This window comes from Narcine bancroftii, chromosome 12, assembly GCF_036971445.1.
Source record: "Narcine bancroftii isolate sNarBan1 chromosome 12, sNarBan1.hap1, whole genome shotgun sequence".
Classification (NCBI taxonomy): Eukaryota; Metazoa; Chordata; class Chondrichthyes; order Torpediniformes; family Narcinidae; genus Narcine; species Narcine bancroftii.
This window is the reverse complement of record NC_091480.1, coordinates 9,535,706-9,563,630: the sequence shown is the minus strand read 5'-3', so window position 1 is coordinate 9,563,630 and position 27,925 is coordinate 9,535,706. Positions and strand designations below refer to the sequence as shown.

Genomic DNA, 27,925 nt, shown 5'->3' with positions numbered 1-27,925 from the left:
TCCTGGGGCCTTCATGTCGATGCAATCATGAAGAAGGCTCGCCAGGGGCTATACTTCGTGGGGAGTTTGAGGAGATTCGGTCTGTCACCAAAGACTCAAAAATTCCTACAAAACCTTCAGCATTCTGTCTGATTGCATTGCTGTCTGGTATGGAGGTGCCAATGCGCGGGACTGGAAAAAACTCCAGAGAGTTGTGAAATCGGCTCGTGCACCAGTCTTCACTCCATTGACTGAATCTACAAGAGGCCTCGATCCTCAAGATCCATCACCACCCAGGCTATGCCCTCTCCACACTGCTGCCATCTGGAAGGAGGTACAGGAGCCTGAAGACGAGCACCACTGCATGACAGCTTGGTCCCCTCTGCCCTCAGATTTATGAATGGGCAATGAACCCCAGGTTCTCCTATTTTCTTGCTCTGTTTATTTTTGAAGTGTAATTTGTAACTATATTTGCAGTGTGATGCTGCTACAAAACAATGAGTTTTGTGATGTGTTCCTGACAATAAATTCTGATTCTGATGTGACTGACTTCTGACCCATCCACAGAATGAACAATAAACGTGATGCCAAAACAAGACCCTAAGCTCAAGGGCAATCAGCGAAGTGCTGCCTTGGGACTGACGCTCGGATCCTGTGAATTAGGAGAAAAAACCTGTCTTCTCCAGTAAGTGCGGAGGGGAGAATGGGAAAAAGATAACGAAACAGTGCCTGAATTTTTGTTGGGTTTTTACCGGTTGGATGGATCCAGTTACAGGTGTTCTGAGTAAACCTGAAGGTTGATACAAGTTGAGCTGGTTCTCTGCTCCACTCCCAGACGAGCACCCAACAGCACAAGGGCAGCTTCTTCCCCTCTGCCTTCAGATTTTTTAATGGACACTCTCTCACTTTCTCCTATCTTCTTGCACTATTTATATTTTTAAATGTAATTTATAGCAATATATTTGCCTAAAAAATACTGCTGCAAAAACAACACATTCATGACAACTAATTTTGATTCTGAACCCGCCTTCTGGACCCATTAAATCTGAAGGTAGGATTCTTTCCATATGTGCTGAAGAAGGATTTGTGTTCCTCATCATAAGTGATCATCTACAAATAAGTGAGGCTTGTTTATCGAATGGTAAATGAGTAACAAATTATCACATTGCAGGGAGCAGTCATTGTTTACAAGACATTATTTTTGGAGACCATTTCCTTTATGCATGCATCGTTTCAGATAACTTCTGGCCTAGTCGATCAGAGTAATGGGACACGCCTTTTATAACTGAGGTTAGAAGACTTAACCTATGAATGCCCTTTGCTCCTTGAACTCTTGACGTCCCCACATCACGCTCCTTCTATAAGATGCTGCACAACGCCTGTCTTACTGGCCAATCTTTTGGATGTCCTGACATCTCCTTGGTGGAGGGGGAATAAATGCCCCTATTTTCAGTCATTGAAGAAGTCTTCAGACCATCTTAGCCACAGCATTCCTCTCCAACCTCGTGCTTCATCAATAAATATGGATGATGTAGGGTCATTATTCAGAGCTTACCACTCTTTGCATCGCCTCCCTATCTCTACCACATCCTGCACCAGCATAACAGACATCAGACTAACGGCACCACCTTCCTTATGTTACCACGAGTGACAGTGCCTTCAGATGCTGTTCCTTATGTTCTGTTTTACACTTCTTACTCGCTTTGAGGGATGTATTAAACCAATCTCTCTCTCTCTCTCACTCCTCCCTCTCACTCTTTATCTCTTTCTCCCTCCTGTCTCACTCGATCTTTCTCTCTCATCTCTTTCTCTCTCTCTCTCCCACTCTCTGGAAGTTCACATAGACAGCATATGAGGCTGCATATCCCACAGGAAACTCCACTTTCTGTAATATATCCACTTGCCTGGGTGACTGCAATGCCGTCATTTCTCGGGAACTGAATATGTCCAGGCCAAAGCAAGCTCGAGTGCTTGACATTCCATCTTAAACATTTCTTGTCTCTGCCTCTGCTGCAGTGTGTCGCAGCTACAAAATGCATTGCAGTTACGCCCAGTAGCTGAAATCTCTCGGACCGATGATCTCTGTATCGTGCACACCAAAGTGTATGGGGACACCACATTCCCCTTCAAGCTGCACACCTTCTTGACTTGGAAGGATATCACCTGTGTCCCTTCATCGTGGTTAGATCTATGTCCTGGACTTAGTTATGTATCTTTATCTTTGCTCTTTAAAGTGCACTGTTTGACCTGCTGATATTTACTTCAATCACCGTGTCTCCCTTCCTCGGTTCTAGTGAAAGTTCCCACACCCTTTCTCTTCTCTGCCTGACCTGCGGAGGTTCTGCAGTGTTTCCTGATTTTATTTCGGGCTTTCAGCAGCTGCAGTTCTCCTTTAATGGCCTCAATTCCCCTGACTCTTCGATGCCCCACCTTAACATTCCTTTCAAAGGGGCAGTTGACCTGACCACAAAGCTAGCGAGTGTCTGAAACCACCTGGGCGAAAGGCAGGGAATGAGGAGAATCAGACAGATGCATCCTAGATCAAAGCCCATGGCCTTTATTTTATTCATCAACACTCAAAGGATTTGGATTATTATTCTTCACTTTGAATGGATGTTATTCTTTCTCTGCCTTGTTTCATAATTGCACCAAGGCTTTCACAATATTAGGACACGTGAAACACTCAACATTGTCCATCAGCAGATAGTGCAGCCGGTGACTCATGGGGAAAATTATGCTGTCAGGCACAAAATGAATATTTTGTCCTTGATCGGCACCATGGGGGTTTATTTCACTGAGTGAGGACAGGATATTGGGCTTTGTACATAATTAAAGCCACTGCCAGAGCATACGGCTCTTGAATGCATTAGAGAAGGAGTATATGATTTGTGGCAAAGCTTTCAGTGGATGGTTTTTGTAAGGAGTCCTGGCCTACATTCAGATGTGGGGTGGTTAGCTGCAAATAAAATCTGCATTACCAAGGTACCAGGCAGTGATTACATCCAATAAAACAGAAGTCAACTTGATAAACGACAGGATTACCATTGACGAGTCCCCCAATTTCAACATTCGGGGAGGGGAGCGGGTGCTACCAGAGGTGCAATGAGACCACCCACATAAGAGCAGGCCAGAGGCTAGGTATCGTAGGGGGTGACTTGTCTTCTGACATCCCAAACATTTCCACCTGTCCCAAGTAAGGCAGTGGTCAGCACAGAATGTCCCTCAGAGACTGAGGGACGGGGACTCAATGGACCCAGCGGGGATGTTCCCTGAGCAGATTGTTCAGGTCATCTGGCTGAATGCTCCATCACCCGGGCTCACAAACAAGCATCTGCAGTTGGCCTGGATGGCGGTAAAAGGAGCCCTGCCAGTCGAATCCTTCCTGTAGAACCGGAACTTCACCCTCCATGGGCGTTGTCGTCGAGATTACTACAGTGGAGTGAAGACAGTGGTCCACCTCTGCTGAATGCACATTAGCTAAGAGTACGGAGAAGGATGCAAGGGTCCTTGTCCCGATTCATCACCAGCAGCAGGTGTGACAGAGGCCTCTTTGATCTACAGGTTGTTCCCAGGGATGCACAAAGAGCCAGTCATCCAGAACTGCTGGAAGGCAAAAGATGCACTTGGGTCTGCCTGAAACCTGTTGGTCTTTCAGCACGCAGAAATGTCGGTGTGATAATGCTGCTGACCGGCACATTCCAGGCTGCAGGAGTACGTGCTGAGGGACGCCCTGAGGCCTGGTGCAGCCAACGCGAGGGGAAGAACCACAATCTAGAGTTCTCCCATTACCAGGTATTCAGGGACCTGGAGCAATGGGAAGCCCTTCAAACAATGGAGGGGAGGGAGAAGCGACAAGGTGCCACAGTGGTGGTGGTAACGGTGTAAATGGAATTGAATGTTACAATGCACAGTGACGGGAACATAAGGAAATGAAAGTAAGGGTGGGAACAAACTTTGTATGGTTTTCCTTTTGGAAATAATTTATTGTGAATAAAGTCTATTTTTGGAATAAAAAGGGGTGTGATGGAATCTACTCTGTTTGCCTGGATGAGCACACCCACAGCCCCAGTTGAGCTATTGAAGACCATCCAAGGCAGGCCTGGGTGCCCCACTACCATGGACATACCCTACCTCCATCTACATCCGTACAACAGGACCTCACCAAAGCTTCACTGCCAACATCTCCCAACGTCACAGCCAAGCTTCGGAAATACTTCAGCAGCTTCTTTGTCATCGCTGGGCCTAGATCCTGCAACTCCCTGCTCTACCCTGTGAGCACTTTCGCCACAGGAGTTCAGGGTGGTGGCTCATCGTCACCTTCTCAAGAGGCAAATGTGGATAGGTAGTAACGACAACCAAACCCTGAATTTTGTTTTAGAACGTAGAAACGGTACAGACCATTTGGCCCATGTGATATCCAAACCTCTGCTGCTTGTACTGGATAGACATCCCTCCATATTCATGCGTATCCAGAAACCTTTTCTATTGCAAAATACTAATAAGAGGAATGGATTTTGTGTCTTGATCCTGATCTAACTAGCAGCAAGCCTAAAGAACTGAACAGCGTGGTCCCTGTAAATGTTGAGATGAATGGTTCATTCGTCAGATTTCAATCACCAGTATAAATGGACCATGGGGGTATTTTTCTCAGACCAAATCATCAACGAATCATTGCACAGAATGCAAATCGGCAAAATCCCTGAGAACAGAACTCTATTCTAATTTCATGACCTCTCTTCAATGACACTAGGTTTCTGGACTTGCATCTTGAAAGTAAGATCCCTTTCTCCTGCTATTTCAAAAATTACACTAAGCAAAACGGACCTATCTTATTTCCTTCAGCCAGTGATGGTTTTCATTCCAAAACATTGCAGAAGAATCAAGGTATGGATTTTATTTCAAGTTATTCATGGCACACGGGGTTAGTTAACAATGGCCAATATTTAGTCCTCATCACCAACTGTCCTGACTCTGCCCTTGAAGGGAGCAGGTCAGTCAAAGCTGCTCTTATGGAGGAAGGCATATGAGAGATTGTAGCTGCTGGAATCTGGAGCAAAACAACCTGCTGAGGATCCCAGCAGGTCAAACTGTGGTAATAGGTACATACTGCTGTGTATCAGTGGCTGGCCCATCCACTGATGACTCGATCCCCATGAGCTCTTCCTCTTGGTGATCTAGCCATAAAGGTCGATCTCCCCCCCCCCCCCCATCCATTTATTCGAGCACATGGAGTCGGGCCAGCTACAATCTAAAGTGTATTAAAGCCTATCGTCTCCCTCTCAGTCTTTGAGTCATTGATAGAGCGTATCAATTTAATACATTTTAGATTGTAGCTGGACTGACTCCATGTCCTCAAATATATGGATTGGGGTGGGGGGAGGTTGACCTTTATGGCTAGGTCACAAGGGGAGTGAGTCATCGATGGGTAGGCCAGCCACTCATACACAGCAGTACATACATACAACCACACAAACCGCATCAGTTGCAGAAGAAGAATACTATCGGTTACCATTGCAGTTGCAGGGCCTGCGACCGGGGTTAGAATGCTGCGCTGTCTGTAAGGAGTTTGTACGTTCTCCCCGTGTCTGCATGGGTTTCCTCCAGATACTCTGGTTTCCTTCCACCCTCCAAAACATACTGGGGATGCGGGTCAATTGGGTGTAACTGGGCGGCATGGGCTTGTGGGCCGAAAGTTAAAATTAACCTGAAACCCTTCAAGACTGCTGCATGGGTCTGCAGAGACATACAAGCCAAATCAACTTCACTGAAAAATCTTAATGAGACAGTGACTAACTTAATGCAGTAGAAGGCCCTTCCCACCCATGAAACCCATGCAGCCCAATTACACCGTACTTTTTGGAGGGTGGGAGGAAACCAGAGCACCCGAGGAAAACCCACAGAGATGTAGGGAGAACATACAAACTCGTTACAGACAGTGCCGGATTCGAACGCTGGGTGGCTGACGCTGAAACAGCGTCGCGCTAACCGAGCCCAGGATTCTAGAATCTGCAGCTGTGATGTTTCTCCACGGGACTATATTGTTCGAGGAGGCAAACGGAAGGGACCTTGTACATAAATGTTTGATGTTACTTTCATTTTATCTCAATTTTCCTTGATTTCACCAACCCACACGATTTAAAGCAGCAATGATTTTTAGTTGGGTTAATCTGAGTGCAGGGAGAAACTGCACATCCATAGATAACACACGATCCCATTTCTCACAAATGTCCCAATGGGTTTTGAAGCTGTTTTGATGTCCATTTATTGTCATTACACAGCTTAGAGCTATCATCGTTCTGCAGACAGCAAACTGCCGATCAGTTAATCTGCTTTTCATTTAAATCCTTTCTCAAGTTCAGATCTCCCAAAGTGATTTACTGTCAAGCTTTTGAAGCGTGGCCACGGCTGGGAATTGGGAAACATGGGTGCAAAGTTGGGCACAGCAAGATCCCAATCACAACTAGCCAGGACAGCGGCAGTTCAATTGGGCAAAAGTTTCCACTCAGCCAGGGAGCTGGGGGTTCTGGTCCTATTCCAGTCTTTGCCACTTGACCACAAGATAACATTCTTGCACAGTTGAGAGGGAGTTCAGCATGTTAGAGTTAATGACCATACTAATCATACCCCCTTGCCCGCCCCAAAAGGAATGCATAGGGCAGCCTGCCTCACCTGGTGGCATCATCATGCCTTTGTACCAAGCACGAACAAGTAGAACATAGAACACTACAGCACAGTACAGGACCTTAAGCCCACAATGCTGTTGTGCTGGCCCATATATACCTACCAAAAAAATAAACATTTCCTACCTCATATCCCTCTATTTTTCTTTCACCACATGGTTGTCTAAGAGTCTCTTCAATGCCCCTATTGTTTCAGCCTTCACCCCCATCCCTGGCAATGTATTCCAGCACCCCCAACTCTCTGTTTAAAAAAAAAGTACTCGTAATATCTCCCCTAAACTTTCCTCCCTTCACTTTGTACAGATATCCTCTGGTGTTTGCTGCTTCTGCCCTGGGAAACAAGTTCAAGATTATTATCATCTGGCTGTTTATATACAAGCAGACGGAACATTTCTTTGAATCACAGGGCGTGCATGCACACACAATACCTAATAATTATAGAAATCCATAAAGATATAATTCTTTGGCTTGGCTTCGCGGAAGAAGATTTATGGAGGGGTATGTCCACGTCTGCTGCAGGCTCGTTGGTGACTGACAAGTCCGATGCGGGACAGGCAGGCACGGTTGCAGCGGTTGCAAGGGAATATTGGTTGGTTGGGGTTGGGTTTTTCCTCCTTTGTCTTTTGTCAGTGAGGTGGGCTCTGTGGTCTTCTTCAAAGGAGGTTGCTGCCCGCCGAACTGTGAGGCGCCAAGATGCACGGTTGGAGGCGATATCAGCCCACTGGCAGTGGTCAATGTGGCAGGCACCAAGAGATTTCTTTAAGCAGTCCTTGTACCTCTTCTTTGGTGCACCTCTGTCTCGGTGGCCAGTGGAGAGCTTGCCATAGAACACGATCTTGGGAAGGCAATGGTCCTCCATTCTGGAGACGTGACCCACCCAGCGCAGTTGGGTTTTCAGCAGCGTGGATTCGATGCTTGCGGACTCTGCCAGCTCGAGTACTTCGATGTTGGTGATGAAGTCATTCCAATGAATGTTGAGGATGGAGCGGAGGCAGCGCTGATGGAAGCGTTCTAGGAGCCGTAGGTAATGCCGGTAGAGGACCCATGATTCAGAGCCGAACAGGAGCATGGGTATGACAATGGCTCTGTACACACTGATCTTTGTGTGTTTCTTCAGGTGGTTGTTTTTCCAGACTCTTTTGTGTAGTCTTCCAAAGGCGCTATTTGCCTTGGCGAGTCTGTTGTCTATCTCTTTGTCGATCCTTGCATCCGATGAAATGGTGCCGAGGTAGGTAAACTGGTTGACCGTTTTGATATCATAAAAAATAGATATATAAATATTTTGGTGATATGGTCAGTTCATTGATCTCACAGCCTGTGGGATGAGGGTATTTCCCAACCTGGCAGCCCTGATTTTGATGCTCCTGTACCTCCTTCTAGACATGAGTGGGTCAAAGGTACAGTGTGCTGGATGGAATGAGTCTTCTAGAATTTTTGAGCCCTATTTAAGCAACATGGAGAAAAGTGTTGCAGTAACATGGTTCTCAGCAAGCTAGAGATCCTGACAATGAGTTGAATTATGGTGCAGGTGTTACCCCAGCAGGTAATTACAGAGTTAATCACACCCACCCCACCCCGCGTCAGATCCACATTTTACTTCTCAATACCTTCTTTTCACCATCATCAGGTATCAAAAGACACAAAAGAAAAGGCTGAATTGGGTTCAATAAATTAACATCTATCAAGGTGAAGTTGATAGAAATAGGGTCAACAAATGTGCTTTGGGCAATTTGTCTAAGAGAATGACAGATGTCAATATGGTGCCATCACTGTTAAGGTCAGTGGGCCTCGGGATTCATCCTGCTCCTTGTGCGCACAGGTGACACCGACTCCAATTACCTGCCACATTCGTCGACACCAGCTGGTTAGAGCAGCACTGTGTCCCTGAGCAGACTTGGCAAGTGAGTGAGTGAGGGCTAGCTTTGTGGTCTGGCTTTGATTAACTCCTCAGGAGCTCGTTACAGGGACTTGCGTTTATATAGCACCTCTCTCTGCGTCTCAAAGCACTGAATGTCAATTTTCAAGTGAGCATCATTAACGATGTCAAGATTAATGCAAAGAGTTTTATTTTTTTAAAATCAGCATCATTCACACTTTTTTTTGGAATCAATGTCCCAGGACCATTTACATCCAACCTCAGCCAGGTGGAACCTCTTTACTGCCCGGTCCCCACAACCCATAATTCCACTGTAGTTCACAAGTCTATCAACCCCAGCAATAGATACACTGAAGAATATGACCTCTCAGGCCCTCTGGGGTACAGGGTTCCAAAGATTCATCATTCCTATCTCTGCCTCAAGTGTGATATAGTGCCAATGGGGCAAGGATCATGGGTGCAGTTGAGTTTCAGTGCTTCAATCTTCATCGGTGATCTACGTAATCTCAGATCGCAGTCAACTGCAAAGTCTTCAAAGGAGTCCATTTCCTTCCTCGTCTTTTCACCTCCATCTCTTCCTTTAAAAGGTGCTGCTTAAAACTTACTTCTGTTACCCCTTCCTGTCTCTCCTCCATGATCTCTGCACCCATAGCCAACTTCAAACCCTTCAGCGTGGTCATTGTGCTCTGAGGTGTCAAGGCCCTTTCCACCAGAAGTCCCTGCCTCAGCGTTCCCTCTTTTAAAGCTCTCTTTTAGACTACCTGTTTTACACAGTTCATGTCTGACCCCCCTCACTGATGAGACCAATTCCCATCCACCGTTCAAAGGAACCCAAAGAATCTGTCAGACAAGCATTACCCATCTCAAGATTCACAATTCCTTTTTTTGCCGCGTAATAGTACACAAAATTTCCTTCTGCCTGCTGCCACTGGTATTACCTGGCACCCCTTATAGTAAGAGAAGTCAAAAGAAAGTCCCTTCAGAGTCACTAAGGGTCTATGGATTCGCCTCCAGCCCTCCCACAGCTTCTGTAATGACACAGAATCCTGTTTGATCCATCGGCAACCCAAGCTTGCTTCTAAACCATCTGATTGTGAGGAGGTGTTTCACCCACCAACGTAGGAATTGCAATCGACTTCAGACAAATATTACTGAGCCTCAGATAAAACAGGAAGTGCTAGAAAAACTCAGTAAGTCAGGCAGCATCTGCGGGGAGTGAAACGCAGGTGGGTGTTTCCAATCCACAAGAACTGGCCAGTTCTTTCCCACGAGTGGTCACTGGACTCCTAATTGATTCTCTCTCCACAGAGGGTGCTTGACTTACAGGTGCTCCTCGACTTAGGATGCTACGACATACGATTTTTGCACTTGCGATGGGCTTGCCAGAAAGATGCCCCATCATAAGTCGAGGAGCACCTGTACTTCCAGCATCTCCTGTGTTACTTCAGTGTTCCAGTGCCTGCTGCACTTTGCTTTTGGTTTGAAATGTACGCTACTATCTGAATGTGACACATTACCCACTTCAGACAAATGGACAGAGTGGATGAGGTGAAGGAATGCTATACAAAGGTGACTGATGGCATGGAAATACTTATTACTGTAATCTCATGTGCACTGTTCTGCAAGAGGAATAATGCCATGGAACTACACTAGGAAATGAGCTCACAACCCACAAAACAAATTGCAAAGTATCGATGGCCATTTCATAATGGCATTTCTTCACTGAGGGGTCAACTTTTTAATGAGGTGCATGATATGACTCAATTTGGAAACGAAAAGTGTGTTGATGTTCCTGCTAAGTATTGAAAAGGTTTGTGTCTCCGGTAACATCAAGAATCTGATTTGAGCACTAGTAAGAATTTCTAGAATTTAATAATTACCTCACAAATTTTTTCTGTAATTGGGAAGTTGTACAAGGACGTGTACCAAATCCCTACAATATGTCAGTGGCTGGTGAAACTGCAGAGGAATTGTCAGAGATCAGAGTCTGAGCTTGAAGGGAACAGTCCTAAATGTATTTCACTGCAACAATTCAAGTTGCCCACTCCTTGAATCAGAATTTTATTGCCATGAACAAGTTGAAATTCGGTGTTTTGGGGCAGCATCACAGAGCAAACATTCATATTATAACCATCTTACAACATTACTATATAAAAAATGCATGAAAAGTAAGGCAGCATCTGCAGTTCAGTTTTCATTCGGGAATATTATGGCAGAGGGGAAGAAGCTGTCCTTGTGCCCCTGGTGTTCGACTTTGGGCTCCTGTGTCTTTTCCCCAATGGTAGAAGAGTGAAGAGGGCATGGCCTGGGTGGTGGGGGTCTTTGGGATAGAGGCTGCTTCTTTAATATACGCCTCATGTCAATGTCCTCGATGGAGTGAAGTCTGGTGCCTGTGATGTCGCAGGCAGAGTTAACAACCCTCTGGAGTTTATTGTTGCCCTGAGTTGGCGCCCCCATACCAGGCAACCAGCCAGAATGCTTTTCACATAACTCCTGTAGAAATCTCCTCAAACACCTCACAAAGTACAGCTGCTGGCGAGTCTTCTTTGTGATTGCATGAACATAGAGGCTCTAGTACAGATCCTCAGAGATGTTGACACACAGAAATTTGAAGTTCTTAACCCTCTCCACTACTGAGCCCTTGATGAGGCCTAGGCTGTGTTCCTTTGACTCCCTTCTGAAGCCCACAATCATCTCCTTGGTTTTCATAATGTTGAGAGCAAGGTTGTTGTCATTACACCATTCAACAAGCTGATCTATCTTCCTTGACATTCTTTACAGGCATCCGATGACAGAGCAAAGATGCAATACTCATGTAAAGCATCAAGATGAATAACTTGAGGCGTCAAGAAGCAGCCATGGTCAGTTCTGACAGAGCAGGTACAGCAGTCATAATACCACTGTGCATTACACATCTGGGTCAGCATGGGACAGGAGAGAAAGGTTTTGCATTTTAATGGCAGTTTTCCCCAATTTCAGGACTCTCCTCAACACTTTACAGTCATCAACCAATGCAAAAGGATCACAGCTTCAAAGAAACATCACATGGATGTTTGTAATGGATGGGAGGTTGGAGCCTGTGGTGCAACCGGCGACGTTCACCACCTTCCGCAGCCGTCTGTGTCCATGGGCAAGCGAATACCTAAATATTTCCATTTGGTGACCGTGTGCATGACTCTGGGCCAATATTTATCCCATGACCCACTTCACTAACAAGAGTGTCTAGACAACATTCAAGATTCAATTTATTGTCATGTAATAAAGACAACTTAATGCAAAATTTGATTTGCAGAAATTTCCCTGGAGCACCTCTTACAGTCAGAGGAGGAGAAACAAAAGGATGTCCCTTCAGAGTCACCATGTGTCCATGGATTCACCTCCAGCATTCGCTGCAGGCACACAGAGTCCAGTCCAAGCCATAAGCAGCCGAGCTCTAGATTTGAACCTGCGCCATTAGACATTAGATAAAGATACATAACCAATGTTTCGGACTTGAGCCCTTCATCAATATAGCTTGGTTATGTATCCTTATCCTTGCTATATTATACCGTTTGACCAGCTGAGTTTCTCCAGCATTGTGTTTTTACTTCAATCACGGTGTCTGCAGACTTTTCTTTAACCTTAGACTCAATTAGAACTCACTTAAAGACTCTTTCTTGCAAGTTATTTATGACTAAATATTTATTTTTTTCTGTATTGCAGTCAGTTTGTGTATATTTCTTTTGCTTTCTTTTCTCTCTTTTTGAGTAGCTTACAGTTACCAATAAGTGAAATTCTGCCTGGCCCGCAGGAAAAAGAATCTCAGGGCTCTAGGTGATGTCACCTATGTACTCTGACAATAAACTTAAACTTTCAACTTTGACATCAGACACAGGCCAACTGAAACTTTTTTTTTCAAAAATATATACATAGTAACATTTTAAATATACAATATATTAAACCTTTTCTCACAAACACAACAAAAACAAAAACATTCCCTTCCTCCTCCCCTCCCCCACATACAATCCATTCACCATCAGAGCTTACATATAGAAGGGTGGGCTGAAAGATGGCAGATGGAGTTTAATACTGATAAATGTGAGGTGCTACATTTTTGTAGGACTAATCAAAATAGGACATACACATTACATGATAGAGAATTGAGGAGTGCAGTGGAACAAAGGGATTTAGGAGTCATGGTACACAATTCTCTGAAAGTTGAATCACATGTGGATAGGGTGGTGAAGAAGGCATTTAGTATATTGGCCTTCATAAATCAGAGTATAGATCACAGGAGTTGGGATGTTATGTTGAAATTGTATAAGGCATTGGTGAGGCCAAATTTGGAATATTGTGTGCAGTTTTGTTAGCCAAATTACAAGAAGGATATAAACAGTATAGAGAGGGGGCAGAGGAGAAAATATTGCTGGGGATTCAGGGTTTGAGTCACAGGGAACAGTTGAGCAGGCTGGGACTTTATTCTCTGGTTGAGGGGTGATTTGATAGAGGTATTCAAAATTATAAAAGGGACAGTTAGAATCAATCTGGACAGGCTTTTTCCCACTGAGAGCGGGGGAGATTCAAACAAGAGGGCATGGATTGAGAGTAAAAGGGGAAAAATGTAAGGGAAACATGAGGGGGAATTTCTTTACACAGAGGGTGGTGGGGTAGGGAATGAACTTCCAGCAGTGGTGGGAAAAGCGAGATCAAAGTTAATATTGAAGGAAAGGTTGGATAGGGAGAGGTGTAGAGGGTCAGTGGGACTAGGTGGGAGATGATGTTCAGCACGGACTAGTAGGGCCAAACTGGCCTGTTTCTGTGCTGTAAATGGTTATATATTTTAAGTATATAGAGTACAGTTGGGGAAACTACATTTTTAGTTACTTTTATACCTTTATTTGTTTATTTTTATTACTGTATCTGGGCCCCTATGTGGTCCAGGTGTGACTTCCAGACCTTTACAAAAGTATCATATTTATTCTTTAAGTTATATGTGATTTTTTTTCCCATAGGTATAGAGCTGTTAATTTCCACAGTCCATCGTGCTATGAGTAGGGCCAATTGAAACGCGACTATTATTCTCAGTTGACTAAAGCACTTGTTGTAAGGGAGTTAAGGCAATATATGCAGTATAGCTGAGTATATCTTCCTTTATCAGTTTTTTAAAATTCTGGTTTAACTTATTATTTCCACCGTTCATAACTGATTCAGCATCTATAAATAGATCAAGCCTAAATGTTATTAACCAATGTGGTCTTAAGTGATACTGGCAGCCTGTTACATTGTACGTGTTGAGTGAGAGGGAAGGCTCATGAATATCTGAGTGGTTCTGATACATATTTTTTAATGTTCCACTAGATTCAGCCACGTCTGAAAATTATCCGTGTCACAGAGAAACTAATGTTCCGTGGCTGTTCGAACGAGGCCTGCATAATCTGATTTGATATTTCAGTTCTTTCACTGGATCCAGGGCTTTGGTGGCAAGAACCATCTGTGCTTGCTATTGGTGGAAAACTAAGGAACTGATTGTGGTCTTCAGGAGGGGGAAATAAGGAGAACACGAACCAGTCCTCATCGAGGGGGCCAGCAGTGGAAAGGGTTAATAAATTCAAATTTCTGGGCGTCAACATCTCTGGGGCCTCTATGTTGACGCATTCACGAAGAAGGGTATATTTCATTCGTAACTTGAGGAGTATGTCACCAAAGACTTGCAAATTTCTACAGGGGCACTGTGGACTGGATGCATCACTGAGGTGCCAAAGCACAGGACCAGAAAAGGCTACAGAGATGTGAGCTCAGCCACCAAGATCACAGGCTCTAGTCTTCACTCCATGGAGGACATCTACAAGAGCCGGTGTCTCAAAAAAGCAGCTTCTACTCTCAAGGACACCCCACCACCCAGGCTATGCCCTCTATATACCGCTACATCCAGAAGGAGGTACAGGAGCCTGAAGACCAACACCCAATGGTGCATAAACAACTTCTTCCCTTCCTCCATCAGATTTCTGAATGGTCAATGAACCAGGGACACTGACTCAATTTATTTACTTTTGCACTCATTTTTTTTTTCAGATGTAATTTATAGCAATATGGCACCTGCAATCCTGTGCAATACAACGTATTTCGTGACATGTTCATGACAATAAATTCTGATTTGGATTGTGGTGGAGAGCTGCCTTCATAACCTCTGCAAGATGAGCTTGGAATGAGGGACCTGCTCATGCCCCTGCAACGCATGAACCTTGATGGTGTCAGAGGTCATAGTGCTGTTCTTGGGGTACCTCTACAGTCAGGACCACCAAAAACAAGCAAATTAACCGAATTAGATTGAAGGAAGTGGCACGGGGGCCTGGTAACTTCGCACTACATCATTCCCTATTCAAAATCTATGGAGTGGGCAGGACCTCAGGCATCTCATTAGCTGTCACTAATCCCGGGGATGCACATAGAGACAGACCTCCAGAACTGCTGGAAGACTATCAACTTCGTTAGTGCAGTGGCTAAACGCTGTTACAATGTCAGCATTTGGGTCCAGCGATTGACTCCCACGCTGTCTGTAAGGAGTTTGTATGTTCTCCTCACGTCTGCATGGGTTTTCCCAGGGGGCTCCAGTTTCCTTCCACTGTTCAAAACGTACCGGTGGTTGTTGGTTCATCGGGCGGCACAGCCTCGTGGACCACAAGGGCCTGTTACTGTGCTGTTTACCTAAAAAAATAACTTGAGTGAAACATTCTGAAATCTGTTGGGTCTTTCAGCGCCTGGAGATGTCCATGCGGGCTGGCACATTCCAGGTTGCAAGAGTATGCGCTGAGGGATGAACCGAGGATTGGAGCAGGCAGCATGAGGGCACTGTTATATTGAGGGGCTGAGACCGAGGGGAAGCCGGTCAAACAACCAGGGATGGGGAGTAACGACAAAGTGCCACAGTGAGGGAAATGGTGTAAATGGAGAGCGTATGTAACAATGTAGAGGGATGGGAATATATGGGCATGGCACTAAGGATGTGAACAGACTTTGAACAGTTTTCTTTTTTAAGATAATTTACTGTGAATAAAGTCTATTTTTTTTTAAAATCTTGTCAGCTGTCCATTTCCCTCGATAGACACTGCCAGACCTGGCAAGCACCTCTAGCAGGTTGTTTATTGCTCTAGATTCCAGCACCTACTTTTACATCTCTAAATAAATCCATGTAGATTCTTTTAAATTTTTTAAAACTGAATCCCTATGCCATTGGTGCTCTGTGATTAATACGGGATTGCTTAAGTTGGGATGTGAATGGGAAGGGAAGGTTGAGAATCCCTGCTCCAGATCTAATTGTTACTGAAATATTTGGCTCCTCCTTACAGACAGCGCCAGATTCAACTCCCAGTCACGATTGCTGGCGCTGTAACAGTGTTGCATTAACCATGCCGCCAATTTATCGGAGGAATATATTCAAAGTCTGAACAAGCATGCTTTGCAGTAACTTTCTCCTGAATAGTGCAAAAAAGAGCATCTGTACTGAATTTAGAGCAAGTTTGGTGACAACAAAATCCCAGCCCTGATCATAAAAGAACCTCTTTTCAGCCTTGAAGAAACCAACTTTTCAAAAAGAAGGCCATTTGCTATCAGATCCACCTTTCTCACATTCAGTTCTGACAGCAGAATCAGAATTTATTGTCACGAACATGTCACAAAATTCATTGTTTTGTGGCGGCATCACACAGTGCAAACATTCATATAACAATAAATAAAAAATCAAGGTAAGGCAGTGTCTTTGGTTCATTGTTCATTCAGGAATCTGATGGCAGCGGGGAAGGAGCTGCCCTTGTGCCACTGAGTGTTCATCTTCAGGCTCCTTTCCTTTTTCCCAATGGTAGCAGAGTGAAGAGGGCAAGGCCTGGGTGGTGGGTGTCTTTGAGGGTTGAGGCTGCTTTCTTAAGACTCTGCCTCTCATCGATGATCTCACCTGGTGCCCGTGATGTCGCAGACTGAGTTAACAACCCTATGGAGTTTTTTCTTGAGCTGAGCATTGACGCCTCAATACCAGACAATGATGCAATCAGCCGGAATTCTCTCTATGGTACAGCTGTAGAAGTTTACGAAAGTTTTTGGTGATAAACTGAATCTCTTTCAAACACCCCACAAAGTACAGATGCTGACAAAGTCTTCTTCATAATTACATCGACATGGAGGATCCAGGACAGATCTACGGAGATGTTGACACCCAGGAATTTGAAATTCTTGACCCTCTCCTTTACTGAGCCCTCGATGAGGACTGGATCGTGTTCCCCTGACTTCCTCCTGAAGTCCACAATCATCTCCTTGGTTTTGCTAACAGGTTGTTAGCGTGGCACCACGCTGATCTACCTGTACGCTTCTTCATTACCATTTGTGCTGTTGCAAATAGTAGGTGAAAGTTGACTGATTGATTCTGCTTGGCAAGAATTCTAATTTTGACTCTGAATCCATGGACACTCAGTGACTACTTTAACTTCTCTTCCTCTCTTACCTTATGGGATGCTTGGTGATACTAATGGCAACTGTCTGTCTTATGGCAGGCAGAAGACAATCTCGTGTAATATTAAATATTCTGTACTATTACATAACAGTAAATGATTCGTAGCGACCGCAGCGGCAGCGCTACCAAGTAAAGAAATGTCCATGCAGCATGAGAGTGAACCAAAGAATGACTTTATTGGTTTGAATTCACTGCGTCTCTGTGTTGGCCCGCCCACTTCCAGTGACGTACCCGCCACCTTATGGAGGTGACCTTATCGTGTTGCGGTGTCACTCTTCGGCTGGCGAACTACTACATGGAAGTGGAGTGCTCCTTAGCCTGCAGGTGGTGCTAGTGAAGGGGAGCCCGCGCCATCTTGGACCGGCCACGTGTTGCGGCGATTGGGCCCGTTTACCCACATGGTTGCTCAGCCCGCTACAGATCTCTGAAACTTATAATAGCAGCAATTTTTTTTTTCTTTGAAAACACAGCCCAGTGAAATGGAATTCTTTATCAATTGGATTTGGCAAGAAGTGAAATTGGGTCAAAGTTACCTGGAGAGAAAGAACTATTGAAAGGAGTATTTCAAAGGCTCTGATGTGACTCAAAAGACTCACAGTCCTCACTTCTCCTCTTATCATATCCTATTATTTACTGGACTGGACTGGACTCCTCCCCTCGAAAGTCTTCAGTCTTCCTGCTCTTTGCTAACACCCTGAAGAAGGGCTCAGGCCCGAAACGTCGGTAATATGCCTTTACCTAATACAGTTGCTGCAAGACCGGCCGAGGTCCTCCAGCATTTCTCTGTGCTTTTACTCCAATCACATCTGCAGACTTTCACTCCCATTGCGAGACGAGCCCGTAACTTTAATGCTATCATCTGAAGAACTTTCCAACCATTTACCACTTATTTTTTTTGTTGTTTTGGTTATCAAATACAATTTTAGTGACACCTTGTTCTTACAGTTGCCAGCTTCATGGGAAGAGTAAATTTATTCAGGCTGCCCTCCCACATGCGATTTCACCCACCCCCTCAATCTCTCTCCATCACTTTATCCTCACAAACCTTTCCCGAGCTTCTCTTTAAATACTTCTCTGCTGTTTATCCCAACTAACCACCACCTGCAGCAGAATGTGTCTCACTCACAACATTAAAAGGATTCTGATGAATTCCCCACTGCATTTATTAAGTGACAGATTGGTGTAGTACCTCACGGCCTAGTAATCCAGAAGCCAGAGTTCAAAGAGCAGCAATGGCACCTGTGGAATTTGCATTTAGTTAATAATCTAGGATTTTTAAAGTCAAGCTTATTGTCATCTGATTGCACAAGTACAACCCGATGAAACAGCATTCTCTGGTCCTTGGTGAGAGACACGCAGACAAAACACACATCCAAACAATACTTATGCAGTGTTCGGCTCCGAATCATGGGTCCTCTACCGGCATCACCTACGGCTCCTAGAACGCTTCCACCAGTGTTGTCTCCGCTCCATCCTCAAAATTCATTGGAGCGCTTTCATCCCTAATGTCGAAGTACTCGAGATGGCAGAGGCTGACAGCATCGAATCCACGCTGCTGAAGATCCAACTGCGCTGGGTGGGTCACGTCTCCAGAATGGAGGACCATCGCCTTCCCAAGATCGTGTTATATGGCGAGCTCTCCACTGGCCACTGAGACAGAGGTGCACCAAAGAAGAGGTACAAGGACTGCCTAAAGAAATCTCTTGGTGCCTGCCACATTGACCACCGCCAGTGGGCTGATATTGCCTCAAACCGCGCATCTTGGCGCCTCACAGTTCGGCGGGCAGCAACCTCCTTTGAAGATGACCGCAGAGCCCACCTCACTGACAAAAGACAAAGGAGGAAAAACCCAACACCCAACCCCAACCAACCAATTTTCCCTTGCAACCTCTGCAACCATGTCTGCCTGTCCCGCATCGGACTTGTCAGCCACAAACGAGCCTGCAGTTGACGTGGACATTACCCCTCCATTAATCTTCATCCGCGAACGCAAGCCAAAGAAAAGAAGAAGAAGAAGAAGATATATATAAAAAGATAGATGTTCTTTCAGGAACATGAGAGTCTCGGATAGAAGATAAATAAATATTAATGACATTTCAGGAAAGCCCCAGGCCTAAAACATCGGTTATATAGCTTCACCTCCTATGGAGTTTGTCAAGTCAAGTCACGTTTACTTGTCATTCGCACCATAAATATTACAGCATACAGCGAAAACGAGATAGTGTTTCTCCGGACCATGGAGCTGGCTATTTACATGGCTAAATTACATCAGAAACATTTTTTTTAATCAATAATATATCACATAAATATCACGTTATCTATGGTGCAGTTCCCAAACCAGGCGGAAGGACTTACCAAGATAGGACATATGCTATAAATGGTAGGGCACTGAGGCGTGTGGTAGAACAGAGAATACAAATACATATTTCCCTGAAAGTGGTGTTATAGGTAGGTAGGTTTGTTGGAGAGAAGATTTATGATGATGTTGCCTTCAAGACTTCAAGAACTGAGTTACAGGTTAAACAGGTTAGGACTTTATTCCCTGGAGTGCAGAAGATGATGGGAGATTTGATAGAGGTATTTAAAAATTAAGAAGGGTAAATGTAGGTAGCCTTTTTCCACTGTGGGCAGTGAGATATAAACCAGAGGGCATGGGTTAAGGGTGAAAGGGGAAAAGTTTAGAGGGAACATTAGGAGGAACTTCTTCACAAAGCGAGTGGTGGGAGTGTGGAACAAGCTTCCAGCTGAAGTAGTGAATGTGGGCTCAATTTTAACATCTGAGAAGAATTTGGAAAGGTACATGGATGGGAGAGATTTGGAGGACTAGGGACTGTGTGCAGGTCAGCGGGAGGAGGCAGAAGAACATTTTGGCCAGCGCAGACTAGAAAGGCCGTAGCGGCCAGTCTTTGGTGCTGTAATGCTCTATGGTTCTATCCAGATTATCTTCCAATTTGCAAATCTCATTTTACAGGCCCTGATCATTTGAAGAGGACCCAAGTCACTGGAGTTAGAATAGTGTGCAGATGTGGTGATTATCATTTAATACAAAACAAAACTGCTGGAGAAGATCAGTAGGGCACGAAGCATTCTTTATATAGCAACGATTAAGATATATAACCAAATCTCTTCTCATACATCAAGATTGCCATCCCTGGAGCCATCCTCATTGCCTTCCCTCCAATCCAAGTATATCCTTTCTTGTATTCGGACACTGTTCTATCAATCAATATAATTATGGCTTATCCACCTATTATCACCCTGCATCCATCAATTGCCTGGTATCCAAGAGACCACTGAAAATAAAATTGCCTGCCAGGTTAGCTACACACAGAAAATGAAGGCAATTTAAAAAAAACAAATTATATTTCATGTTATTGTAAGGAGCTGTTGCTTGTCCCAGAGGTTAATGCTCAGTGGAGCATTGTCACTGTGGTGTCAGCTGTTATAAGACCCAGAGAGAAGCAAAACAAAACACACAGATCCAGATAATCTGAAAAGTCCTCCGTCTTGCACAAATGTGGCTTCTCCCCCCCACCGCCATCAACTCAGCCCTCACCTACAACTTCTCTATTTCCCGCTCATCTGCCCTGGCCCCCATCTGCCCCCAGACGTAACAAACGCAGGATTTTCTTGTCCTCACTGGAATGACATGGATTGTACATAGTCATTGGCTGGTAAAGGCACAGGCTGGCCCGCTCCCTGATGACTCTCCTCCCCCGTGGCCTAGGCCATAAAGGTTGAGACACCTCTCCCTTCCCTGCACTCCCCTAGCTTAGATTCGGGCCAGCTCAAGGCTTCTGTACAATAAAGCCTACCGTTCCCCTTTGTCTTTGTGGTTATTGGGGCAACTGGTAGTGCCCACCACTCATCTACCACTTAGCGTCCACTTCCAACACATTATCCTCCGTAATTTATGCCACCTACATCACGATCCCACCACCAGACACATCTTCCCCTCTCTGCCTTCCATAGGGACGGCTCCCTCCGTGTCTCCCTTCCCACCAATCGCCGCCCTTGGCAGCTTCCCCAGCGACCGCAGGATATGCCACACCTGCACCCACACCTCCTCCCTCACCACCATTTGGAGCAACAAGTAGTCCTTTCAAGTAAAGCATCACTTCCCTTGTGTATCCGCAGGAGTCATCTACTGCATCCGGTTCTCTCGCTGTGGCTTTCTCTACATCGGAGAGACTGGATGCAGGATGGAGATCGCTTTGCTGAGCACATTTGCTCTGTACACATCAGTGACAGGGATCTCCCAGTGACCAATTCTATCCCCACTCCCACATTGACATGTCTGTCCATGGTCTCATGTTCTGTCCCACCAAGACCACCCAAAAATTGGAGGAATAGTACCTAATATTCCATCTGGATACTCTCCAAAAGGATGTTGTTAACATCAACCTCTCCAGTTTGTACTAGACAATCCCCATTCTCCCTCTCTTCCTCATCCCTGTACCCTTGCATCCCACTGAATCGGCCGTTCAGTGTCCCAGGATAGGAACGGCATTTTTGCTGTTCACACTTGACCACTGGGACACTGAACACATTCACACTTGCAAGGAGCCATCCCCAGGGTTAGAACTGTTCTACCTTCTACCATTGACATCATGACACATGGTGGAGCTGCCCTAAATCCTGATCAATTTATTATAATCTTATATTCGAACAAAATTAATCATGCCCAATTATGACATAATTAAGCTTTATGTACAGCACAGTATGAGCCCTTCAGTCCTTGTGGTTGCTGTGCCGACCTATATAAACCTTTATAAGGGACTGTGGGAAAACGCTAGAAATAAATAGCAATAGCAGGCAATTTTTAAACAGGGTGGGAAAATTGGTAGCATTTTAGCAAACAATTTATAAAAACCATGGAAAGGTTGGTAGTGATATTGCACAAAATTTAAACAGCGTGGAAAAGATGGTAGTGCTATAGCGCATGATATAGAAATACTGTGGGGAAAAAGTGATGGCGGATCTGCCCTCCCAGAAATCCACGTGGCAGAGAAAGGGCTGTATGCACGTTGCATGCATGGAGGGGTTTTTCTGCCACACGGCATTCTGAAAAGTCAGTTCCTCCATCGCTTTTATTCCCCAGTCTTTATAAATTGTGCGCTATAGCGCTACCAACTTTCCCATGCTGTTTAAAAATTGTCCGTATTGCTATTTATTTCCCCTCTCTCTCTCCCCTGCTGCAACTTTCCCATGGCAAAGTTTAAACTTTCATTTTAATCTTTACATTCCTGCACTCATGCAAAAACTTGGGTCATTTCTATCCCAGAATGCAATTGTTCCTTCTACACTTGCCTGATTGACACTGTGGATTGTATTAGGGGTCAAGATTGTCAATCCCCAGCATGAGATGCTGTCATCTCACGCCGGCATTGAGAAGATTTTCCTTTCACGAGACCCTTTTTTAGGCCAATTGGCCATTAATTCTTGGGAACACGTGCAAGTGTGAAAGGGGCTTCTAGCTCCTTTCCACCACACAATTTTTTTGCAATAACTCTAAATGAATACAGTAAAACTCCTGGTATCCGGCTCCTATGGGGATTGATAGATGCCGGATAATTATACTTTCTAGTTGCTTGAGACTTATTCTTACCATGCCTAATACACTTGCATTAAGAATGAACAGTTTAAAAGACAAAAAAACTATACTGTACCTACACTGAACAAACTTGACTTCATGAATTTATAAACCTGAAAGCATTTTACTTTATTTTCAGTCACATTCTCTGAAAATATTTAACTGTCGCTGCATCTGCAGATTCCTCCCCGTCCACGGAGCTGCCCGAAAGACGAAAGATGAACGATAACATTAATCCCCACCCACTCCCAGGTGACTCTTACCAAGCAGGGATAAGCAGACACTTTAATGAGAGTCACCCCAACGGCGAGCAGCATCAGCCAACTCTTCATCCTGGGCGACGCCATTGCTGTTTCACACAACTTTATTCAAACAGCTGCTATGAGCAAAGCCCGACCAAGGCCCTCCGTCGACTGGATACTTGCTCCCACCTTCACTAAGTATTTATGTGTTACTTCAGAGAACATTTACAATTTTAAATTATGTATTTTTTTACCTATTATTTTAATTCTTATTTATTTGATTATTTTTAATTTATTTTCTTTGGTTTTTTTGCCGGTTGTAAGAATTCCAGATCCAAGGGGTTTTATCGTATTTATCTTTCCTTTTATATTTATTATCTGTTGCGTGGAGTAATTTGTTTGTTGCCGTGCTTTACAATGCAGTACCTGTGTGGCTGCAGCAAGTAAGAATTTTGGTGCTCTGTATGTTGTCCTCATACAGATGACAATAAACTTTCATTATGGCCAAAGGAGTAGCCAGCCATCACACTGTGAGGAGAGGGAGTGCTCCCCTCCAGGAGGAAGTGTCAAACCCAAGGTGCGTCAGAACACTAAACAGATTGCACAAAGCAACCACAAAGGTTTCATTTGCCAAGTAACTTTTCTTTCTTCTCCCTCAGGGGCATTCTGAACCCCGCCCCCCCAACCTCCCACCCCACAGCTGAGGCTTTCAGAGCTCGCCCATTCCATCGTCGTCACTCATCCCCATCCACCCCCACCCCCCCAAATCCGCAACCGGAGGAGACGGTTGCCAAGAGAATGAGGACCAATGTTCAGTGGTTGCTGATGCACGCGAGAGAGGGACGAGAAGGGCAGGCAAACTTAAACTCGATGTCAGCAAGTCAAGAGTGTGGAGCGGATGTGCTTTTACAAGCATTTGTAGTCACAGTTACTGATGCAGTATTCTGTAATAATCTCCATTACATGAGTGCTACACCCGCTGTTCCACTCATTAACCTGTCCACGTTCATCTGTAAAAACTAGTACAAGCCATTGTCCCATTATTTTTATAAAGTACTCATTTGTGTAGATTTTAATTTTGAAACTACCTGTGCATTACCAGAATTTACCTGGTTCTCTATTGCAATGCAGAAAAGTGCTGGGGAAACTCAGCAGGTCACACAGCGCCCATAAGAAGCAAAAGGGATCGAGCCAACAGTTCAGCCTGAGCCCTTCGGCAAGGTCTGAGCAGAAAGCAACCAGGGGTCTGAGCAAAATAGTGGAGGGAGGAGAGGAGAAGGGGCTGAGGGAAGAGCTCAGGCCAACAAGCAAGAGGTCATGGGTGGATATGTGTGGGACTTCTCTGGTTTCTGTTCGTCCACTCCTAATTCTCCCTCTACTCTATCGCGCTGCATCCTTTCTTCCAGCTCTCCATCTCCTTCCCTGTCTATTTACAGAGCTATCCCCCTCTCCTGTTGTCTCATCCCCTCACTCCCTTATCCACCTCTTGCCTGTAGGACTGTTCTCCATTCCTCCCCACTTCCCCCCCCCAACCATTTATTCGGGTGCCTGCCTATATTTTGTTGAAGGGCTCAAGCCTGAAACATTGGTTATGAACCTTCATCTTTGCTATATAAAGTGCACTGTTTGAGTTTCTCCAGAATTAAGTCTTTATCTACCTTGGGAAGTTGAATAAGAAAAAGCAACAGGGTTTATTTTACATTATCCATGCAAGTTGGCTCATACAGTAGAAAAGAAAATAAATAAATATACAGAAGTGCAAGGTGCAGTGTCAGAGAGAAGATTTTAGAGCAGAGATGCAAGAAGGTATTAGAGGAGAGGTACAAGAGGGTAGTGACGAATGCAAGTAGGGAATCTAGCAGGAGCTGCTCAAAACCCCAACCTCTTGAATGAAGAGAAAGCTTGATTCAAACGGAAGATCAAATCCAATGAGCCAAATGGCCTGGTTCTGTTCCCTTGTTTTATAGTCGTAGGATGTATGATTCGCAGCAGTTCTGTGAAGTTCTAGTTGTTGCAGCAGTAACAAAACAAAACACGACCCAACATCACCCAACGCTCTTGCAAATTTCCATGCGTGTAGCGTGAAGAGCATTCTGACCGGTTGGTATGGAGGTGCCAAATCATAGGAGAGGAAAGGGTCATAGAGGGTTGTGAACTTGGCCAGTGCCACCACGGGCATCAGTCTTCACTCCTTCGAGTTCATCTACAAGAGTCAGCGGCTCAAGAAAGCAGTCCCTATCCTCAAGGACCCTCGTCACCCAGGGTGGGTTGGAAGATTGATCAGTCATATGGGTGTAGTTGGGCAGCATTGGTTCATGAGCCAGAAGGAACTGTTACCGTACTGTATCTCTCAATTATAAATCTTTCTCCTCTCACTTTCAATCTATTAAATCTGAGTTGATCTCCACCTCCCTATTCACTGCCACAATATACTACAATGTCCTAACCCAATCAGAAAGATTGGTTCATTCTGATGACTTCCAGCGATGGATTTCACACTGTGGTGGACTCATCAGGATGGGGGGCGGATGGGAAGTAAGTGTGTGTGTGTGTGTGTGTGTGTGTGTGTGTGTGTGTGTGTGAGTGAGAGAGAGAGAGAGAGAGAGAGAGAGAGAGAGAGAGAAAGAGTGAGTGAGTTCAGGGCAAAAAGAAAATTCTCCCAGAGGAACTCAGCAACAGCTTCGGGTGTCGGGGGCAAAGGATGGTGAGGAACAGTCACCATTCTGGGTCAAGTCTTCATCCCATAAACACCAACAATTTCCTGCATCTCCAAGGATGCAGCTCAACCCTCCTTGTTCCTCCAGCAGTAGTTGTACAGCTGCAGCCTCTAGTGTCTCTCTTTAATTTGTAAGCTGTCAGCCTCTCTTCACACAGCCTTACTCGATCAACTGAATGCCCCTTCACACAGTTGAAGAATGAATTACCTCAGTAAATTCAGAGGAAAAGAATGGAACATTATTGGAGCTCAGAATTTTCTTTATTCCTTCTTTCAATAATGAGAGTTCATTGTAATAAGAACATATTTACATATTTAACACTTATACCTTGAGAGAACAAATCAAATCTCCCTAGATGGTTACAACAGGTAAGTAATTTACTGAGAGGTTAGTTAACATAATGCAGAGTGAAATATGAATGTAAATGTCCACATTATATCATCACTGGTGATCTTTAATCCATTTTTTCTTTCTCACATGCTCCCTTCTGAGAAGTCCTTATCAATATATATTTGAGAAACAACTGATGCCTGCTTCCGATTAGTTTCAGAATGTAATTTTGTTTTTATCTTTACTGACATGGGAGCAGTTAGAGGTTTGATCTAGTGCTGCAGTCACCAATAGCATGGTTGGAATTAAAAGTTATCGTCTGGTGTCTCCTAGCAGCCCCTTCGTGGGTGTCTCACAAAATGAAGGGCAAACGCGACGATCCAGCAGGCTGCACGAGGCCTGCAGCGCTACCCTCCAAATGGACACAACTAAAGGAGCCTAAATGGCCGATCAAAGACAGCAGATCACAAATGCACCAATTGGCGCTGAGGGGGCTTTGACCACGCCCCTCAGCTGTGAGCCAAATAAGGCTCAGTGTTAACTATACTCAATGGGGGTCTGTGGTGTTCTTTCTGGGAACAGTGTGATCCTTCTGAGCTAACCTGCACGCATCTATAACCTCTCCTGCATAGCTCCGCAGAGCCATAGTTTGTAGCACCCAGCTACAATCACACATACTGTATGTTTGGAGAAGGCAAGGTTATACAGAAAGGGTTTGGGGGAAAAGGCGGGTCCATAGCCAGATCAGCCATTGATCTTATTGAATGGCGGAGCAGCCTCGATGGGAGAAAAGCAGGCTCAACGGGACGGATGGCCAACTCCTGCTTCGTATGTTCTATATCCGAATTTCTTGTGAGCAGTACAGAGATAGGATAGAGTCCCACAGTATGTGATATGGAGGAATTTCTTTACCCAGAGGGAGGTAAATCTGTCAAATTTGTTGCCACAGGGGGTTGTGGAGGCCAAGTCATTGGGTGTATGAAAACTATAAGACATAGGAGCAGAAATAGGCCATTCAGTCCATTGAATCTGCCCCTTCATTCAATCATGAACTGATCCATTCTCCCATTCAGCCCCACTGCCCATCCTTCTCCCCATAACCTTTGATGCTCTGGCTAATCAAGGACCTAGCAATCCCTGTCTTAAATACAACCAATAACCAGGGATGCAATGCTAAATCTTTAGGTGCTGGAGCTCACCAAAAATGGCAACAAGGAGGTGCCAAAGCCACCCCATGAAGTGCCTGGAGCTGCCCCCTGGGGTGCCTGGAGCAGTGTTCCGGTGAGCTCCGGCAGCACTGCAACCCTACCATAACTTGGCCTCCACAACCCCCTGTGGCAAAAAATTCCTCGGTATTATCACTCTCTGGCTAAAGAAATTCTTCTGCATTTCTTCTCTCAAGGGATCCCCTTCAATACTGAAGTTGTGTCCTCTTGGCTGAAGGCAGAGATTTATAGGTTCTTGATTAGCCAGTGCATCAAAGGTTATGGGGTAAAGGCCGGGCAATGGGGCTGAGGGGGAAAATGGATCAGGTCTCAAATGAATGGTGGGGCAGACATGATGGGCTGAACAGGCTTTTCAGCTCTGATGTCTATGGTCATAGAAACAGATCCAGCTTGTCCATACCAAACAATGTGCCTTCCCGCTTCATCCCCACCTGCTACCATTAGGTCTATACTTCTCCAATCCCCACCCATCCAATTATCCAAGTGCCTCTTGCAGGACACCAATGTTCCAATACATTGTCCAGCAGCTTGTTCCATGTGCCCACTACCCTCTGAGTGAAGAATTATCTCCCTCAATATGTCAAGGGCCGAGGGGGGGGGGGCTTTGTGCGATAAAAAATGAATCATCTCTAAGGGTTAGCGTAGCAGTCAGCGCAATGCTGTTACAACGCTAGGGATCGGGACTGCAGTTTGAATCCCGAGCTGTCTGGAAGGAGTTTGTACGTTCTCCCTGTGTCTGCGTGGGTTTCCACCCACTGTTCAAAATGTATGGGGGTTATAGGCCAATTGGGGGTAATTGGGCA

At 45.0% G+C, this 27,925-nt stretch overlaps 1 protein-coding gene and 1 long non-coding RNA gene across 3 annotated transcripts in view; one reads left to right on the top strand and one right to left on the bottom strand.

Moving 5' to 3' along the window:
* Positions 1 to 27,925, bottom strand: part of LOC138746494 (ras-related protein Rab-26) — a 179,523-nt gene that overhangs the window by 125,339 nt on the left and 26,259 nt on the right. The gene's annotated exons all lie outside the window — the stretch shown is intronic.
* On the top strand, positions 566 to 11,743 carry LOC138746495 (uncharacterized). Its single transcript, XR_011346992.1, has 3 exons — positions 566 to 664; positions 11,317 to 11,415; positions 11,515 to 11,743. It is a non-coding gene; the product is annotated as an uncharacterized lncRNA (long non-coding RNA).